Source organism: Artibeus jamaicensis, unplaced genomic scaffold (genome assembly GCF_021234435.1).
Source record: "Artibeus jamaicensis isolate MK-2021 breed Jamaican fruit bat unplaced genomic scaffold, CSHL_Jam_final contig_233, whole genome shotgun sequence".
Taxonomy (NCBI): domain Eukaryota; kingdom Metazoa; phylum Chordata; class Mammalia; order Chiroptera; family Phyllostomidae; genus Artibeus; species Artibeus jamaicensis.
Window position 1 is genome coordinate 4,386,601 of NW_026521486.1, and position 6,534 is coordinate 4,393,134.

Below are 6,534 nucleotides of genomic sequence, written 5' to 3' on the forward strand. Positions count from 1 at the left end.
TGGCATAATGCAAAACAACACAGTAGTTTTCCTTTTCTCCCATTCAATGCTATGCAAACTTTTCTGCCCTCCTTACCTGAACATCAGGTGTCTCCAGGACCAGAGCCAGCCTCACTCTTCTCCAGGCCACTTCCATCCATAAAAGGGTGAACACGAGAAGGGAGACTGCCCTCTGTATTCAGGGTAAGGAGCAGGAATTTGAAAGGTGTGGTGATGTCAGCAGCAGGGCTAAATAAGATGTCCCTCGTGTATCCCCCAGTCAACCACTCTTTGGCATCCGTCCAAGGACAAACGTGCCTGTGGCAGCTGTGAGACCCAGCACTATATCCCTAGGGACCCGGGACAAGTCTTGCCTACCCCTGGGTCATGTAATGGACATACAGACTTTGTTTCTTCCCGAGGACCCTGCAGTGGCTTATGAGCCGGCTCCAGCCCCTCAGCCACCGTCTGGGAGATGCTGGAGAATGCTGTCTTAGACAATCGCCCCCAGGTGAGAGAGCCTGCGTTTCACAATTTGGTCTACCTTAGTGAATGGTCTATATGAGCTTGAGAAGAATGAGTCTTCTGCTCTTGTCAGATGATGTATTTTATAAATGTCAGTTAGACAGAGTTTGCTACTGCTGTTTAGTTCCACTATGACCTCCCCGAACATCTACCCGCTGGGCCTGTCAGTTACAGAGAGAGGGGAGTGTTGAATTCTCCAGCTGCACAGTGGCTTTATCCATTTCTCCTTGTCGTTCTCTGTGTTTGCCTCCCATGTTCTGGATCTCTGTTAGGTTCGCATGCATTAAAAATCGTTCTTTTTATCATTATATAATGCTCCCATTTCTCATTACTGTTCTTCATTTTTAAAAAATCAGTTTTGTTTAAAATTAACAGTTATTCAGATTTCTTTTTGATTTGTTAGCAAAATATATTTTTTCATTCCTTTTCTCTTTTGAGAAAACTGATAAAGTACATATAACATTTACCATCTTAACCATTTTTAACTGTATAGTCCCGTGATATTAAGTATATTCACATTGTTGTCCAATTCATATCCCGAGTTCTTTTCTATTGCTTTCCTCTTAACCTATATGTGTCTTTACATGTAAGTAGGTTTCTTGTGGACAATATATGGTTGGGTCTTTTCTTCTTTTTTAGTCCACTCTCATAGTGTCTGTCTTTTGATTTGTCTATTTAGACCACTGGTATTTAAAATGATTATTGATATGGTTAGATCAATAGCTAGCATATGTTTTATTGTTTTTAAAAATCCTCACCCAAGGAGATGTTTTTATTGATTTTAGTGAGAGGGGAAGGGAGAGAGAGAAACACTGGTCAGCTGTCTACTGTACACACCCACACTGGGGATTGAACCCACACACTAGGATGTGTCCTGACTGCAATGCTGTTGGTGCTTTAACCAACTGAGCCACCCAGCCAGGGCTATTCTACTGTTTTCTATCCATTGTGCTCATACATATATTTTTTCTTTTTGCCCTCTTTTTCTGCCTTCTCTAGTTTTAATTAAGCATTTTATATGATTGTATTTTCTCTCCTCTCTTACTTTATCTGTACTATTTTCTCCTTTTTTGTGTGGTTGCCCTGGAGTTTGTGATACACATTTACAGCTGGGCCCAAAGTCCACTTTCGAGTAGTGTTACGCTGTTTCACAAATAGAGCGAGTACCTCTTAACAGTATTTCCAACTCTTCCATTCTCTTTAAAAAATTGCTGTCATTTATTTCACTTATCCATTAACTATACCACTAAGTACACTGTTGCTGCAATTATTTGAACAAACTATCATCTGTTAGTCTAAGAATAAAAGATTTTGTCCTGGCTGGTGTAGCTCAGCAGATTGAGCACGGGCCTGCGAACCAAAAGATCGCGGTTCAATTCCCCATCAGGGCACATGCCTGGGTTGCAGGCCAGGTCCCAGCAGGGGATGCACAAGAAGCAACCATATATTGATGTTTCTCTCCCTCTCTCCTTCCCTTCTCTTGTATGGATAAATAAATTAAATTTTAAAAAAAGAATAAAAGATTTCATCTTACCTTTATTCCTCCTCTAATACTCCTCCTTTCCTCATGGAGATCAACCTTCTGATTATATCAATTTCTTTCTCTGAAGAACTTTTAAAAGTGCTTGAGGGGCAGCTCCGCTGGTGACAAATGCCCTCGTTATTTATTATTTCTTTGCCTGATAAAGTACTTCTTCATTCTTGAAGGGTGATTTCACTGGACACGGAATTCTACATCAAAACAATTCAGCCCTGGCTGGTGAGGCTCAGTGGAAGGAGTGCCGGCCTGCGAACCAAAAGGCCGCCAGTTCAATTCCCAGTCAGGGCTCATGCCTGGGTTGCAGGCCAGGTCCCTCATTGGGGGTGCGTGAGAGGCAACCACACATTGATGTTTCTGTCCCTCTTTTTCTCCTTCCCTTCCCCTCTGCTGAAAAATTAATAAACAAAATCTTAAAAAAAAAACACAACGCAGACATCCCCTTCTCCAGAAGTGGACAGAATCCTTCCCTGAGCCCTGTGCAGACTCTGTCATAGCACTTCTGTCAGAAACTAGGAGTGTCCCTCTCTCTTATTGGTCACAGGGAAAAGCCAGAGAGCTAATGCCAGAATTGGGTCCAAGGGAAAAGCCCAAGCTTGAGCATAAATATTTCCAAAATGATTCCCAAAATGTTATCCAAGGCCCAAACAGGGCTGAGGACCAGGAAAAGACCATCGGAGCAAGCCAACAGGAAGGGAGCACACAACTCCCCAGAGGAACCACACAGAGGGTGAAGTACCCACCTGTTCTCATCCTATATTTTGGGGGTGAGTGGGTTCCAGGACAGGGCAGACACTTGCAAAATGTAATGAAATTGTCTATCATTGGAGCGATCTGTGACCTGCTTGACGACATTCCTCAGAACATAGGGTTGGCACGGAACAGCCTCAGTAAGTACTTGACCCCAACTGATCCTCATGAAACCCAGAGCACAGTGTCGGGTAGCACAGCAGAGGGGTCGGCTCGCACGCTCTCACAGTGGTTTATTCGGGGCCTCTTCTCCATAGAAAGTTGGAGAACAGGCTTCCCCAACTTAGGCAAGTGCTCCATCAAGGTGCACTTCGGCCCGAGGCTTCAGCACGGGAAAGATCCTTCTCTCTCGGAATCAGATAATGAATGATTGAAGCAGGACAGGGCAGAGCCCAGCCAGGAAGCTGAGAGCCCGGGCACTTCCAAGCTGCCCTACTGGGCAGTCCCGAGGGACCAGCACCAGGCCATGCATATCACAGATGCCTTCAGAAACAGAGACCAAGGCCACAGCAGAGGTGTGCAACAACAAGCAGACTTTAATCGAGGGTGTAAAACCAGGGTGACCCCAGACTCTTTGGTTACTGTAGCTTCTTTGATCCTCAGGACGTAGGCAGGAAGGAGGCCCGTTCTCTGACGAGGACCAGAGATCAGTCTCCAGCGCCAAGCTGTTTTATTCAAACCAATTCTTCCGCACTCTGGTCATCTTACGATCTGTTTACAGGTTTTCCTTCCTGGAGAACAGGAGTCTTCTCATAGTCATCTGTGTTTTTAGGCACTGGGTGGAAGGGAAGGCACCTTGGAATTAAGCTGCCTTTACACTAGCCGCTCCCTCCGCCTGGACCACTCTCTCCGGGTCTGCATGGCTAGTTTCGTCACCAACTTTAGCCTTCAAATCTTCACTCAAATCTTACCTTCTCCCCGAGGTGCTATTGCGAACTGCTCCCTCTGCCAAACACTCCTAATCTTCCTTACTTTGTTCTATGCTTTTTTATAGCTTTTACCAACATCTCTGTCTTTGCTTTTCCCGCAGTTTGAACATGATACGCTCAGTTATATCATATAACACAATGTATACTGACTGCATCTTAGTATTACTAGAATGTAAGTGCCACGAGAGTGGGAATTTTTGTCTGTTTTGGTCACTGATCTCCCAAGCACGTGGAAACAGCACATAAAAGGCACTCGGTAAATGCGTGTGTGAATGAGAAGGGAAACCCACGTTCAGATCCTGCCCTGCCATTTACTAGCCAGCTGTTTGCCTTAGGCAATTTGCTTCCCTCTCAGCCCATTTCTTCATCACGAGATTGGGGTTCAAGCACTCTCCTTGCTAAATTTTTCATGTAAAGTGCCTGTCAGGGTGCTCGGCACAAACAAATAGCTAATAAATGGGCCGGCCAATTCACATAATTACTGCCCTTCTAAAAGTCTTCACCCTCCATCCCTTGTAAGCACCCTCTACTCAGGGGGCATCACTAAGGCGATGAATGCAGTGGAGCCCTCAGGTCTGGGGCTGTGATGAGGGGGTGTGGCCACGAGGCCATGACATTCTCAAAGATCTCAGGGTTCTCTCTTTCCTGGGCCAGCTGCGCTGGCTCAAGAACAGCTGGTGTCTGGCTCCTAGCAGCCCCCATACTTCAGTTACACTGCAGCAGAAGACCTGGAACCAATCTTCTGATCTCAGGAGAAATCTGAGCCCTTGTCTGATCTACCACCTCTGACACCATCGATTTTCAAGGCCCTCTGACCACCAGGGATCAAGTCTGCAGCAGGAAAAGGGACTCGCACTCACCAGGACCTCACAGATGTGTGGAGAGGATCAGGCCACTACATGCACTGGAAACGCCTCCTACTGTTTGGTTCCTGAGACAAAAGAATGTGCCGGGGAGCAGGTTCCTCAGCCAGAGGTTAAGAGTCCCAGGCTCTGGGGCCAGCCCAGGTTCAAGTCCTGCCGCCACAGCTCAATAGTTGTGAATGTGCTGGCTACCTAAGGTCTCCAAGCTTCAGTATGCTTAGCTGTAAAATAAAGCTATTAACAGTGCTCACTTCACTGGATTAAGTAAGGGATTAAGTGAGATTGCTTATGGCCCTGGCTGGTGTGGGTCAGTGGATAGAGCACCGGCCTGGGAACCAAAGGGTCACCAGTTTGATTCTCAGTCAGGGCACATGCCTGGGATGTTGGCCAGGTCTCTGGTGGAGGGCGTGTGACAGGCAACCACACACTGATGCTTCTCTCCCTCTCTCTCCCCCTCCCTTCCCATGTCTAAAAATAAATAAATTTTAAAAAGTGAGATATGTTTATGAAGTGCCTTAGCACATCGCCTGGCACCCAAGGATAGTATTAACTGTTTGCTCACTCAAAGGCCTTTAAAGCAGATGAGTGCTATGAGGCCGCCTTGCCAGAGGCAGCTAAGGCCGGTGTCAACATACGAGCATGGCTGTGAGGTGGGAAGAGGTGAAATATAACTGCCTTCGGGAGCGCTCAACTCAACCAGCCAGACAGGGGACAGCTTTCTGTAAAATCTGAAATTTTAATTTCTAATTCTCTCTAACGGCTTGTCAAACAAAACTAATTCTGCGCATTCTAGTCTTCAGCTGTAGCCAGAACTCAGTGGCTGTGTGTGTGTAATAAGTCAAGAATCACAACTTACTTATGTCTTCGCTCACTTGCCAGATGTTAACTAGACACCACTGTATCCCTTGCCTGCTGCTAGGCCTCTGCAGTGGGACACAGCCCCTGCTCTCAAGGAACTCACAGGTTATGGGGGAATCAAGTACGCAAACAATCCCAATAGGACTGGCAAAGGATTTTGCCAGAAACACGCTGAGGGCACAATACGAGCCTGGAAGAAGGGCAATTACCCTAGAAGGGGAGCTTGGAACAAGCTTCTCAGAAGAACTTCCGAGCTGTTTCAAAGGATGAGTTGAATGCAGTGGGGAGGAAGGCAGAGGCCATGCAGTTCGGTGTCTGCATTTAGTTCTGCTTGGCCGGGTCTCACAGCTGGAGGGTCGCTGACCAGGCCAGATTGTGCAGAGCCTCTAACACTAAGGAGCATAACATGGTCCACGTGCACGTGAAAACCAGGAGTTCGGACTTTCTCCTGAAGGCTGTAAGGAGCCGCTGCACAATTTATAAGCTAGGTAGAGCCTAGCATGCTATTAACTCAGATTTAAAATTATTCATTGCTCAAGACAGAAACGTATAGTACACATGCGCTTAATACAATTTATAGGGAAAGAAGCTAGGTCTCCCTCTCTGTCCTTTTCCCCAGCCATGCAGCTCCCCACCCCGAGGCAACCCTGTCACCACTAGGTCACTTCCCCATGTCTCTGGTATGATGGAATCTGAGAGTTGAGATATTAAAATACTTACAATTTTACTACAAACCACTTTTCCATTTTTCTTCTTTACATCAAATTTATAGTATTATATTAATTCTGGTTGAAATGGTATGGAATCACATGCGATTGCCGGAAAATTTCATTCCGATGAAGTAAAGGAGACATTACAAAATGTGAGTTATAACAGGGGGCATTCAGTCTGATGGGACTGAAAATTTCTATAGCACATCGTCCCTCAAACATGCTTTTCTCATTTAACAATAAGACTGAGACGTTTTTGCACATGTGGCATAGATGTACTATAGTTTCTTTAAATATTTACTGGTAATAAACATACAGGTTATTTTTAATTCTGTGCTGTTAGAAACCACGAATGTAATGAAATCTTCCCACACGCATCTTTG